Here is a 14,928-nt window from a genome sequence, read left to right on the forward strand (position 1 = left end):
TCTGGACTCAGGAGGATCTGGCAGTATGGTAGAGGGAGAAGAAATACTCTTGCTTATTTTGGTCTGAGAGAAGGACACCTGCTTCTTTTTTTCTGCAGATAGGCAATTGATGAGGGCTCAGTAGGCTCTGCCTACCCACCCCTCCTCTGTTTCATAACCACTTTTCTCTTAAGACAGTTTGAACATTTCTGCAGCATTTTCTCTCGAGGATGACCCCAGCAAAGTCAAGCTGGGACAATATTTTGTACTAAATACAGTGCATGATATGCTGGAAATATAGTAGTTGAAATACTTGCTTGTTCACTTTTTACTGATGTGTGCTTCGGTGAAGTTGCTGTTGATTTATAGCTGGATAAGCAAAATCAGAATCAGACCCTTGCTGCTCATTTCTGTGGGAGTAGGACTAGGCCTTACGTGCTCTTGTGCTTGTTATATACCTCAGTACCAAGTCTCACAGCTTTGATTCATAGAGTTCTCTTTAATTTGGTACATGCAAGCTTCCAGACTAGATCACATAGCAGCAGGATAACAATCCTCAGGAGAGCATTTCAGTTTGAGAAATTCATGAAGAGGGTGACTTTGCTGCTTACTTTCAATGACACTTGTGGAATAGGAAAGAGAAGTGAATGAAATAGAATTGCCAGCCTGTTTCAAAATGTATGCTCTGTTATACAGCAGATGACAAACAGCATCCTCAATAACATAGTTCTGGTAGTTGTGTAAGTTTTTATTGGGTTGTTGATTTTTCCCTGCTGTAGTCTGTCTTTTCACATTTAGGGCAAGGTTTTCTTACCTGTGTGCACTGCACACGGGAGCTCTGAAATACTCCCTTATGCCCTTCTGCAGACAAGTTATCCACAGACCTTGCCTGGGGTGGAAGTAAAAACGGGTGGAGGTAAGCAGGAGGAACACAGCCTCTTTCAGCCATGTGGCAGGAAAAGACTTTGAATTCACCCCTTTTCTCCTCCCAAATCTAGCACTCTGACCAGCAGTGTTGAGTTCAGAGCAGGAGAGAAGTCGTCACACTGTGGGATGGTACAAATCTAGGAGAGGTCACTTCCTCATGGAGCAAAACCAGGTTTCTTCCTTCTACTTTTCTGAGCTATGAAAAATCATATATACATCTTTACATGGGAAGGATTGCAAAGCAATAACCTTGCCTTCTTTCAGAGGGAATGAGCCACTCTCCTATAGGCTAAGGTATTTTACTATGTATTTGGATGTATTGAAGCTGAGGGAAAAATATATTCTTGGCAGTAACTATAGTGAATCATCAATATTTGTATATGTATAAAATGACTGTAGGTGCTCTGCAGCAAGAGAGGATGAGAAATTGTTCCTAAATGAATCAGCTTCCCACTTTGAGGACAGCAGGATTTTGCCCCTTTCCGTGGAAGATTGTCTTCCTAGCTTGATAGCTACACCAAGAGTGCTGGGAACTGAGCTCTCGATGCTCTTGACCCCATCCTAATTTCCACACAGATGCAACATTGCAAAGGGCATTATTTGCCTTAATGGTAGCATGAACTGTCTTTGTACAAGAAAATTTACTTTCTTGTCAAAATGAGTAGGGGGTTTTGGTAGGATTACTTGTTGAAGAGAGTTGGAGAAATGTGATTGACTTTATCCTAAGAACAGAACAAATCAAAGGTACCTGACATACATCCTCCTCCTAGTCCATGTGATATTCCCCTGGCAAAAGTATCCCAAACTATGCAGAACATGACCTAGACTCTCAGCCCTGTTGAAGTAAGGAAGCTACAAGAAGCTATAACCTAAGGACCTGTATATTGTTAGAAAGCATGAAACAAAAGTAGTGAAATGAATCGTAGAGACCCATGTACTTCATGCTATTGGGAGGTGTCTTTTAAATGTAATTTGCCTTCCAAAAATCCTGGGTTACAATGCAGCCACGTAAGTGATGGGATGTATGTTAAGAGAAAGGAAAATTGTGATAATGTTGCTTCACTACTTCCAGTGAGATTGCACAACTGCTGTCTCATAAACCTTGTTTGGATGGATATATATTTGGGCACTGCAGTGCAGTAGAGGCCCAGGTACTAATGTATCCTGATTTCAGAATTAGTTCATTTGCTTTGGTGGGGTTTCTTTGCTTCTTTTGAAATGGTTGTTTATTTTGTGGTGTATTTAATCTCAATGCCTCAAGATTCTCTATTTGTGTATGCTCACACTGTTAGTGTTTGTGGGAGTATGTTTGAAAATAGTGCCTATATAATAGTAAAAAAGATATGGTCACATGTGTGCAGATGCAATCATTTACTGCCTTATTCAAGAAATTAATTTGTTTCTGTTTTATCAGATGATCTTACTGGCAACAGTTGTCAAAAAGTTCAATATCAGTCAAATTCATGCCTTTGACTTATTTTCTTCCTGAAACTTTATAGCCCATTTGAGCTAAGAGAAATAATCTGGAAAACACATCTCCAACAGAAATTTTTCAAAGCCTTCTTTAAACCTTTTAAGAGACTTTATGTGTGTATATATTTTTATGTTTTATGCAGTACTGTTCAAACTCAGCAAGGGATCGTGAAAAATAATGATCTTGCTCAGCTATGCACAGTATCGAGCAGTGTACATACAGTCACGCTGAAGCTAGTTATGCAGTAGTTCTTGAGATACAAACAAATAAAAGAAGATTCAATAATAATAATATGGTCCATATTGGCCAAGTTCAATTTGTAGTGCTTTGTACTGAGTAAAGAGTTACATGATTAATCACATAACTAAATCTGAAGTGGGGCAGGCAAATGACAATCTTCCTAAAAGGCTATATATAGTACTTAGTATGTTGCTCTCCCACCTCCTTATTCCAAGGACAGGAGTAGAAAAGCTTGTAATACCCACCTCAACGGTGACTTAAATGAACTACAAGAAGAGGTGAGAGAATAACCAGTCAATGACAACAACTCAGATCTTCGATCGACAAAATGTTGCTGCAACAGTCACGTAGTGTGATATTTGGGAAGTGAAGTAAGATCCTGAGTTTGTTTCAACAAGAAACCAAATAATTAATTGCCCCACGATGCCTTTTGATCACTAGCCATACTAGCATTTTGATAGCAATGATAATGCTCCACTTTGGACTGTAGCTTTTGATTTTTGAGATTGTCATGAAGTCTACTGAAGTCAATGAAAAGATTGACTACTTCAGATCTTGTGTTCAGCGAATGTTAGATATCATTGTCCAGAAAATGCTGTATCAAGTCAATGAAGTTCAAGTCCATGGTCCTTTTAGCTCTATGTCATCTGGGCTTTGGTGACCTAGAAACCAACAACTGTCTCACCTCAGTAGCTCTGTAGAAACATGTTGCTGAGTGCCATGCCCAGGTGTTCACAGAGTGGTTTTTATCACAAGCTTCTGTTATGACACTTAATCCATGCTTATCAATGGGCAGCCATTTGAAAAAGGAGCCATTTGAAATATTGTGCTTACTCTAGGATGGAGGCCAAGTTCTGTCCTCCCTTGCGCTGAAACTGACTGTTCTTAGGCAAGACTGCAGGATTTGCCCCTTGAACTTCATAACAGTTGCATAATTAACTGGTAACAGAGTTAAGTGACTGTCCCTATTTTGGGAGTGTCTGTTTTCCCATCCTTTTTTTCATTTTGCTCAGCTCTTAGCACAGCCCTCAATGACGCACAGTCATTTTATTGCCTTCTCAGTATATAGCAGTCAAAGCTAATGACTGTTCAGCAGTGTAAATGAACCATTTTATCTGCCCTGCATAACCTTATAACTCAAGGGCAGATCTTAGCCCCATACATTTAAATTGTGTATATGTTTACAATCAGTCTTAGTTCTTGTTTTCTTTAAATCTTCTATGAAGTTACTTCAGTCATTTAATTCTGAATTTTTATTTTTAGCCTCTCTGCAGTTGTGCCCACTCCATTTTGTACTCCCATCACTCCTTCTTACCACTCAGTATTTCTTGTACTTTTCCTGTGACAAGGCAGATAATTTGATATTAATGCTACATAAGAGAGGTCGAGGGCACATTACAGTGGTCTGCTTTGCCTAAATGTGGTCTTTCTGCTACTGGCCTTCCATAGAATGTTCTGTTAAACACCGTGGACATTCCGTTAATTCTGAGCATCAGTGCAAGTTTCCTTCCTTTACTAAATATTATTGAATAAACAAGCCACCTAGAAATTTTCATGACCTTTTTCGGAAACGCATAAAATGTAACTATTGCTTAATTGGCTGATACTCACTAGAAGTCAAGTCCTTTGACTAGCATTATTACAGAAACAGGAGTAGTTGACTTGTTTCTTCCACTGCAATAGACCTTATCCAAATCCTATCAAAGCAAAAAGGGTTTGGGGTTTGGTTTTTTTTTTAACTTGTGGGATATGGCTCTCACTCAGCTTAACAGGCTCACAAGGATTTCAACTATTTTTATGCTTTTGAAAAATAAGCCCAGTCACAAATAGCAGAACCTCCTTTAAAGCTGAGTTTTGCCAGTGATAAAGAAGATCTATAGATCTATAGAGTGGATGTTGAATGAGTAGGACCTATCTGCTGTTTAACTCTCACAAGCTCAGAGACTGATAGCAATGGCATATATTCCCTAAGAACTTTACCCTGCAATGGCTAGAGATAACTTATCAGAATAAACAGCGATGGGACAAAGTTTCCATCTAGTAAGACCATGCTAGCTATGAATCTTGACAGCTCTTACAAAGCAGCAAACTTGTTTTTTCACTTCTGTACTTTTGCGCAAGAGTTTTAACAAAGAATACCAGTCATCTCTGTTAAATTCCTTAGAGAATCAAAGTTCATCGTATAACCCTGGAAGGAAGGAAAATAGTATTGTATGGTAATGTCATTCTGCAGAATGAGTGATGGTTAAAATGAACTATCCAGATGCTTTCTTAGAGTCTTCTTTTCAGTTTGATTTACATAGCAGTAGTGGTGGAGGATTAGGACAGGTAGTAATGAAACATGGTTTAATTTCTCCACTTTTGTTGTGGCATCAATGCTCTAAATGTAGCATGCTTTATTAAAATAACATGAGTACTGTTATTTGATATTTAGCTGGAGCAGTAACTGCATGTTCCGGTTTAGCTACATGCTTTAGAAACATAAAATAAAAGTCAGGCCTGTCACAACACCTAAAAAGTGGACATATGCTTAACTGTGCATTTGCATTAATGTCAATAATGTGCATATTGTACACAAATTTAGACATGACTGTAACTTATTGCAAGATTCACACTTATGTTGGAGCAGTAGCAACATTTCTTCACTATTATTACTAGCTTAGCCAGCAATAAGAGAGGGTGGTGGGGAGATTCAGAGGTTATACTCTGTACATGCTGAGGCCTGATTGTGTACTGGACAACTGGGTGGTAATTGATACCTGTTGCATTTGTGGAAATACTTGAAAGAAACAGAGTGTTTTGTGTACAAGGAGTTGAGGTATTTATGCAAGCACCCTGGGCTGGGCTTACAGAGGCTGGGTGAGTTGAACTTCTCCCACAGTGCTTAATTTTTTCCTTAAATCCTGCAGAGATTAACTTTCACAATTGAGTCGTGTTGATTCTTGTGATCATTTTGCAAGTTCTTTGAATGCTCAGTATTTTTCCTGAAATCCAAATCCTTCAGGCAGGTGAACCTGTAGAAATTTCTCTTAATAATCTTTTGTGCTATTAGGGAAGGAGGAAGTTAAAAGTGGCCAAGTACAGCCCTAGAGGTCAAGCCATCAGAACATAAAACACTGAGGAACACTGTTACTTAAAAAAGGAAAATCCATTATAAATATTTTCAATTATTGACTGCTTCATCTGGACATTTTTTTTAAAAAAAAAACTGATTTACTTCCTGAATCAGTTGCTTTGGCTTTAGCTTGGGTCAAAGGTTTGGCGACTGTTTCCCATTATTTTTATTTTAATTAAACAGTCCCTGATTTTTATATTCTTTATTAAAAGCATATTAAAAACCTGCAAATTCTGCAATGCCTAATTTTCTGGTCAGTACAGTGACCTCACATCACATTGCTCTTAATGGAAATTAATTGTATTGCGCCTATAGACCTTGGAGCAATTTTGTAGATATTAGATTCTTAGACATCTGTGGTGGTTTATTATCGACTAAAGAAGGAGAAGAAATCTCATGGCTTAAGACCTTGTGCTAGGATTTATGAATTACTTTTTTTGCTGTGTGACTCTTGGCAGGTCATTGAATCTGTCTTTCAGTTTCCCACCCATGAAGAAGGGAATAACGATGATTATCTGCTGCTGCTCTTTGTCCATCATACCTACTTAAATAGTTCACTTTTTGGAACAGGTCTTGCTACTTACTGTTGCAAAGAGATCTCATTCTGAGTTAGGATCTGGAGCTGTAATACAAATAATTAATATCAGCTTTAAACAGTCAAAGGTATTACACTGAGATGCATATGGCCTGAGGCTCATATAGTTCTTAAAATGATGGATTTTTAATTGATTATTTGGAATGAGATCTTTTCTCAGACTAGCTAAATCACTTAAGACCCACTCATGCTAGCTATATTTAGAGGTGAGGAGGTGGCAAAATAATTCTTAAAGTGCTCTGTTTCTAATAACACAAGTGAGTGACAGTCTGTGAGTGCTGCCTCTTTTAAAACAAACATGACTCACAGCCCCCAGGCAGCAAGCATGTGCAGCTTAGAAATTGTATTGAACTGTCCACCTTCAAGAAAGAATTAAATACAGCCATAATCATAAACATTTAATTTGATAATTTCAGGTTAGTACAAGAGGGTAGGCATACTAATGACTTGGCATCTGTAACAGCAAAATGCAAAAAGACTGTGTAAAAACTGTGTGGAGTTTAAGGTGAGTCTGAAGTAAACAAGGCAATATTTTCATCCCACGACATACCCTGATGGTTTCATAAAGCAGAGATGTAACTGGAGTATCAGGCATTGCTATGAATTCTGCATAACATACATCTTTACAAAAATGAGATTATCTCCAGGGTCCAAATTGTAAGTACCCTTCTAGATGCTTTGATATTTAATTCTCATCAAAATGAACCACACCTGTTGCCAGGCATTTCTTGCCCCAAACAATTACTAGAACCCATGAAAGATCTTTCTCTTTCTCGGAGAGAGTACCTGGTGAAATGAAGCTTTGTCCTTAGAAAATGCCAGGGAAGTGCAAGGGAGGAGTGAGTACCATCCTAGCCCTTTCACATCTCTGACCAAAGCTAAAAGTAAACAGCAGAACACGGGGAAGCTGGTTTGCCAGTGGGATAAGAATGCTTGTCTTCTTCGAGGTTGCTCTATGTCAGTTGTGCTCCTGGGGACAAAAGGCCCAAGTGATACTTATTTTGTGTCCTAAGCTTGTCAGTGACCTTGGCATCCAGTCACGCTGCACTATTTTCTGTGAGATTATGCAAGGCAAGCTCCTCTCTGGGAAACTGAGACAGTATTGCTAGGAACTCCCACTGATGCAATAACTTACTTTCATCACAAGTTGCAAAGTTAAAAGCACACTTTGGTCTCAACTGCCGTAACAATGCTCAGCCAGGCTCTGGAATAGCTGCATCTTCATTCAAGCAATTTTCATTTAAAAAGTTAATGGCTACATGAAAAATGAAGCTGGTTCTAACAACTTACCTTTGTAAGGTAGTTTCACCAGAAATTAAATATGATCTTTTTTTCTCCAAAGTCATTGACGCTGTTTTAATAGTTCCCATGTTTGATTCCCAAGAATTTGCATTCCGTAAGTGACATTTTTGTGTAGCTTGCCAGTTAATGCAATACACGTAACAGCATGGAAAACAAGTTAGGTCAAAGACACAGCGCAGAGGCTTTGGTTCAGAATTTCCTTACCTCCTTGCTTCCCTTAGAGCGAACACATTATTGATTTTGTATTTGCCTCCCAGTTCTGTTTCTCAGCATTGAACTTAGTGACAGGTGGGAACTAGGCAGAATACCGTAACAGCAAGTACACCCAGGTCTGCTTCTTCTAATAAAAACTCCTGAGTCAAAAAATCAAGTAAAGATTATTTTGGATTTGCACCAGATTAGGAATCTGCACATTTTAAAACATCTCCTTAATGTGGACTTGTCAGAAGCCTGACAGCCCTGGAAAATAAAGACCCAGCACCATGTAGCAAGGAGTTGGTAGCAGAAGCTGTTCTGTGTCCCCTTGCCTATCTGCAAATGTGCCATCAACTGTGACCCTCTTTACTGGGTGGTGTCTTATGTAATTCTCTGGTTTTTTAAGATTTATGTATGTAAATAAAATGTATAATATTTATACATAATGTCTTCCAACAAGCTCTGAAACTACCAGGATATACTAGATATAAGGTTTCTCTGGTTCCTGGAGGTGTTGTACAAGCTAAGATCAGCTTAATAAAAGTATGACAAGACTGATAATTATTAGTGTCTGCAACGTGCAATGCTTTATATAATACCTCTTTAACTGACAGTATTTTGCTCATGTTACTGCCAGAGATTCAGATTCTGTTCTGCTTTCTGAAGTTCCTTTATTTCCACATCAGTACAGTTAACTGTTTATTGGCAGCTGACTAAATTGAGCTGCTCGTTGTCTGTGCCAGTTTGGGCTGGTTGGCTTACAGCTGCTAAATAAGTATAAAATCTAACATATTTTCCAAATATCTGTTCCTCAAAATTGGTAATTCTAGATATAGTTTTTGTTGTCTGCATAAATATCCAGTCCCTTTTTCTATCTTGTCAAGTTCTTGGCTTCCAAGAGAAATTAATTTCAAAGTCCAATTGTATGCTGGGTAAAAGGGTTTTGTTTTTTCAAGGTTGAATTTTATTCTTCCTAATGGCACTGAATTGAATTTGTCTTCTGATTCTATATTATGAGACAGTGAGAAAATAAGCTCCCTATGTCTTGGTTACTGATACACACTTTCGGGATTATCCATTTAATAAAGGACAGTCTTATTATCTTTATTCAAATAAGAGACAACAGTTTCAGGGATAGATGCAGTCATTAGCAGATGAATCATACTTACATTTCAAATTAATATTCCCAGAGTTTTTGCTTCTTGCTATTATTACTGCCAACTTCCAAGAAAGGCTTTCCATCTGCTTTACCTGGTACAGTGAACCATTCTCTTCCAATCACACTGGCTCCAATATCCAATAGAAACGGTGAAACATTCCCTTTGATTGCAAAAAAGCCTGTAATTAGGTCACAGTGAAGTGCAGTGTTAAAGGAACAGTTTAAAGTTTTAAAAAGTACAATACAGAAGGTGACCTTTTATCCTAAACCTGGGATTCTTTCAGTGCTTGTTTATTCCCTTTACTTTTCTACTTAATAGGCTGTTGCCCTAAGTTGTAGCTTCTGTTTCCTACAAGAACTAACTTGTTTCTTACTGCCCCTGTGATACAGGATTTTTCCCTTGAAGTCATATCCCATTTAAGCCATTAGTCTAATCAGTCCAGCTCTTGAGGAAGCTGATAAATCAACAGTGATCTAAACCCCAGCCTCCCTTCAAGTACCAGCCTATGTCAGAGGGCTTTGGAGTTCACGCAGTTCTGTGTAATGAGCTCTGCACCGGCAGGACAGAGAAAAAATGGCTTGATAGCTGATGAATGTTTGAGATTCTTTGTCCTTCTGAACAGGATTGTGATTTTCTTGCATTTCAGTAAAATACTTAAAAGCTAATTTAGTCAGTGTGTTGGTGGTGCTTGACCACTAAAAACTGAACTGGCAAGCTACACGCTCCTTTCTCCTTAAAGTCACTTAAGAGAAGGGGAAATGATTATCTAGAGTGAGCTGTCAACCTTTATGCCAGCTTTCCTCCTGATATGATTTATAAAACAGCTAAGATAACCTCTAGGGGGGAGCTTGCAATGGAAATAGCAAGTGATTCTTATTCTAATGAACATAACGCTGTCACAAGTTTAAAGTTCAAATCTGAGGTACAAATGTTTGGGGGAAAAAAAGAACCTGTAAAATATGAATGTGACAGCATATGTGTTCCTTGCCTGCACAGTGTATGAAACAGGAGAAATAGGCAAACTTTATTTTTCTAATGAGGTTTAAAATATTTTTCCGTCTTTATCAGGCAGACGTTCCTCAATACTGGTTGGTTTTTTGTTGTGTTTTGGGTTTTTTTTTGTGCTTCACACTCTTCCTGACTGAGATGAGGCATTTTTCTCAGAGCAAGTTGTGCACTTTGGTCCTTCAGCATTGCAAAATGTCCTGTCACATTTGGCAGTCATTAAATAAGCCTTTGTTGGTAGCTGCAGCCAACAGGCAGAAGCCTGAATGGACTACAGGAACTTAAACTTCTGGAGAAGACTTGTCCTGATGAGCATTTTGGAAACAAGTGGGAATTTATTGAAGAACTTATTTCTTCATTATGGTAAAAAAGAAAAGATCACAACAGCAGAAAGAAAAAATCCCTTTGCTCGGTATCTGACAGCTCTCATTGATATCTGGCTTCAGAATTGCTATAGAAATAAAACCATATTCTTCCCTAAAAACTGTGGCATGCAAAACAAACAAACAAACAAACAATTAGAAACTTTATAAGTCAATGGCAGGTTAAACTTCCTGTGAACTTACCTGGAATATTTCTTGTGATGAGAGTTGTATGAATGCAGTTCAGATAGTCAGTGAACCATAGTATCTGCAGGTTTGCTGAGGTTGGTGGCTTTTCACTGTCTGGTCAGTATCTTTCTGTCTCAAGGCTAGAATTGCACTAGATCTTTGCAATCAGCTGAAGTAGAAAGTCAGCTGAGTAGAAAAGGACAGTGAGCCAAAACTTTGACAGAACTGTAAATTTTGCTTATTAGCCTCACTTTGAGGTCTTGGAAGGCTTCAAAGGCTTCCAAAGAAGTGGGAAGGTCTCATGTTATACTAGATTCTGGGTTCACTGCTTGTTTGGAAATGGTGTGGGGGTATTCATTGTGTTCAAGAATTCTGTGTTGGTCTTCTCCTTAATGGCCAAACCCCTCCCACCCCGATACAGAAGGGAACAATGTGAATGTGGCAAACTCCTGCTCAGTGGAAGCATGGAACTTTTCAGTGGGACAGCAGTTGAATGCTTATGACCTACAAGCAATATTGAATGTATCAGAAATCAAAAAAAGGAAAACCTTCTACTAGTTTGGTATGGTTTGTGTGAGCTGTACAGAAGGTGTCCACAGCCAGCAGCAATATGTGCCACTGCCATGCACTTGCTTGCTGTGGGATCCTGAACTTATATCACTAGCAGAAATATTAATTTGATCCCAATTATTTCTCCTTCTCATACAAAAGTTGTGTACAGCCTGAAGACATAAAGAGTTAAAAAAGAGGAAGTGTAGAGCTAAGTTATGTTTTCCAAGGTGCCATGTGATTGCAGCTCACCTTACTACGTTGTGAAAAACAGAATACAGTCTAAACCACTTTCAAAAACCAAAAAACATGCCTAGGCAGTGTTTTCTTAAGCCTTGTCTGCATAAGTGACTAACTGATGGGCCACATGGCAGATAAAAGAAAGCTGGATCTCCAGGAAACGCCAACATTCCTTTGAATTTTTGAAAAAACACAAGGCAAATGAACAGATGCTGTCATACTCCAGCTGCTCCCAAATGATAGGCACTGCCACAGGATTAGGAGTTCTGTATTTACTCTGGGATCCTGACTGCATATGGGTCATACATGACATTCAGGCAGCAGCAGCCAAGTGACACTTACCCTGTCTCTCAGTGGGACAAATGCACACTGGGTGGGGACAATGTAGCCTGATAGTTCTTTCCACAGTAATGTCCCCTGAGATATGGCTTGTTGAAAAAAATCAGGAAAACACTGGAAATTATTTCTCTTTGTTTTTCAGCAAAGTTTGAATTTCCATGGGGGAAATAGAACCCAATAATTCCTGATAAATGTGAAGTTTTGTATAGAAAAAGCTTGAAGGTAATAAAAATAACTTCTCTGTTTTCCATTAGCAGGTGTCTGAAGCCTTGTTGGGTCTCTTACGGGCACAGATAGATGCTAAATGCAGTATTTTGCCACCATCATGGGATGATTTATCTATGGAATATAATTTTTTATGCAGCTGTTATACCTCAAGTGGTAAATAAGGCTTTGTCTGTGCTCCAAAATTGTGCCACTTTAAATATACCACCATAGTTAAAGTAATACAACCCACTGGTCGTTGTTACAGCTCTGTAAAACAGCATTCAGTCATGTAGTCATCCCTGTACAGCGAGGGAAGCATATCTGTGGTGATTTTGTACTGCGTTGCACACTGAAGTCTTTATTAGTGTTATGGTAACAGCTAAGAGAAAAAAAGGCCACCAAAATGTTCTGCTGGGAGGGGTCTTGGGTGCACATGAGGCCCAAATGAGAAAGCTTGTGAGCAGCTTCAGGTGCAAACTGTGTTTTCCTGTGGCTGAGGATAACAGTAGCATATTATGGGCTGTATTTATTATTATTAATATCAACAAGAGTGTGACAAAACCATTTCACTGGGATAGGAATATACAAGGTTTCTGGCGGTAGAATCAGCAGCCTTACCACTGAGCATAGAAGAATTTCTCAGGATCCAGCCCTTGAACAGAATAAGACCATTATATGTTTGCTAACTCTCAGAAGTCCCAATGTTAAGAAGCTGCTCCTGACAGCTGAATAAAAGTCTGTGTGCATTGTAAAAAATTACTAGACATCTTGCAGTACCTGGACTATGGTATTTGTTTTGTGATTTCAAATAGGCAAAGAAAAACAATTCTTGCCAGGGGGTTCTGGTAAGGATTACAGCTGGGTAAGACTTTTTTTAATGCCTGCTTTTGGAAAAATCAGATTCACTTAAATTAATTGCCTTTTTTGCAAGGCAGAACAGTTTAGAGTACACCTGCCTGGAAAAAATATGTAGGTTCAGGACAGAAGTTATTCTCCCAACAAGGCAGACATCAATATAATGCTCAGTACCAGTGACAGAAAGCTTTAAACATTAAGCCCACAATCTGATCGTCACATGGTTGGGTATTTTGAAAAGGTGCTTTTTTCCCTCCTCCCATGTAAAATTTGTAATCTTTATGTAAGTAGAGTCATTATTTAGGATCTCAGTCTCTTCTCTGGTCTTATTTAGAATTCCTCATTTCTATATTTGGCCCTTCTGTTGATTTGCAAGGGGGCCACAAATTCTCTGTATCGTAAATGACCCATCTCCAGTGTGGCAAATAACATTCCCTGTCTGTCTGACAGAAACGTGCCAGACTTAATTAGCAACAGACAGTGCTTTCAAAAGTGACTAGTTAGAGACATCCTGTGAAAACTGAGACTCTTGAAGACTATCAGGTTGAGCCTCTGGATACACATTCACACTTAAAAATTCACAAATAAGTTGTTGAAAAACAGTTGGTGCTCTGATAAGTTGCATTTTAAACACACTACTCTGTATCATGGCTACTTTCTACATGGCTACTTTCTACATATTCTGAAACCTAACTCTTTCTCTTCTTCAATGCAAAAGACTTGAAATCCTACCTACTCTTTCTTGGTTGATATATTGCATTTTCTCTCACGAAGAAGGGCAAACTCTGCCAGAGGTACTGAGGATTACCTGCAAAATCCAGAAGTGAAACTCACTATGGACTATGAGAAGAAAGAAGTTTTTATAGTTAATATTCAAGCTTAGACCTGCTCAGGATTTTACAACTCTATGAAAGCGTGCTTGTGTGACTGCAAAACTTTTCACTTTAAAAAATATGTATAATGATTTCATCACCAAACTGGAAGCAGCAGACACTTGCATAGCACACACGAGTGCTACACAGCTGTTTATACGATGGATCTCTTGCTTGCTGACCTGATTTCGACTGATGTCAACTCAACACAACGCTGTAAACTTCTTTGGATGATTAGAAAACATTCCTCTGAAGTACATGAACAAACATGAGCTGTATGTTGGGAGATTACATACAAATGTAACATCTCTGCTGTGAGACTATATAACTATGCTATTTTTAATGCTGTCATCTGTCTGAATATTATCAGTTAACTGCAATCATATTAAACATCTTTGTCATTTTTTTCAATGGGAAGCATGGTTCTTTTCTCTTGGAAGGTGCCAGACCAAGTTAAGTGCTTTATCAACCATAAGTAAATATAAGAACTGGTCTGAATTCAGTGTTTAATTTGATGTACTGAGGTATGGTAATCTTGAACATATAAAGTCATTGCAAGTGTTCAGAGAATGTGAACTTGAAATTATGGAAAGCCACTGGAACCAAAGGTGCCTTTCTCATCCCTTGAAACACTTGCAAATATGCTAAATATTTCTCTGCATTTAGTAACTGTATATTCCTCTAAAATCTCAGTTTTGTATGCCCTGAAAGGATTGTTGGATTTGTAACAACTGCATCTTTAGAAGATTCACTTTGCACAGAACATATTCTATCCCCTCCCTTTTTTCTAAGCATGTGCCAGACTGCAGACAGCAATCACATACATTTTTGCTGGGTTTAGTGCTTCTGGCCATCAAAAGCTGCTAGAGCTCTGGGCACTGGAACAGGGAGGACAAAAACTCAGTTCCCCAGCTGTGCCAGCTAGCTGCTATCCAGCCTGCAGTGCGGAGAGAGTTAAAACATTAAAAAAATATCATTCAACATCATAGAATTAGTCAGTATTTCAAAATTGTGTTTGTGGAGTTTTCGAAGAAGTCCGCAACATTTTTAAGTTCTAATTGATGGAAACACCCATGCTGGTGTGTTTCAGCTGTTCCAAAGCCTGGCTGTTGGTCTGAGGATCCCAACCTTGGTAGATGATTAAAGAGATGTAGGGTCTGCAGCATCTGTCTTTCCTGACTTGAAGGCAGTCCAGCCACCAGGCTCACATGGGAGTGGTGGACGCAAGTCAGGCAAGTCTTCCATGAGTCTGGCCCGAAAGCATGAATCTGCCAGATTTTTGCTATCTGGACCCATGTAGTGTTGACTGCTTGGATTTTAAAG

This window comes from Cuculus canorus, chromosome 1 (assembly GCF_017976375.1).
Source record: "Cuculus canorus isolate bCucCan1 chromosome 1, bCucCan1.pri, whole genome shotgun sequence".
Classification (NCBI taxonomy): Eukaryota; Metazoa; Chordata; class Aves; order Cuculiformes; family Cuculidae; genus Cuculus; species Cuculus canorus.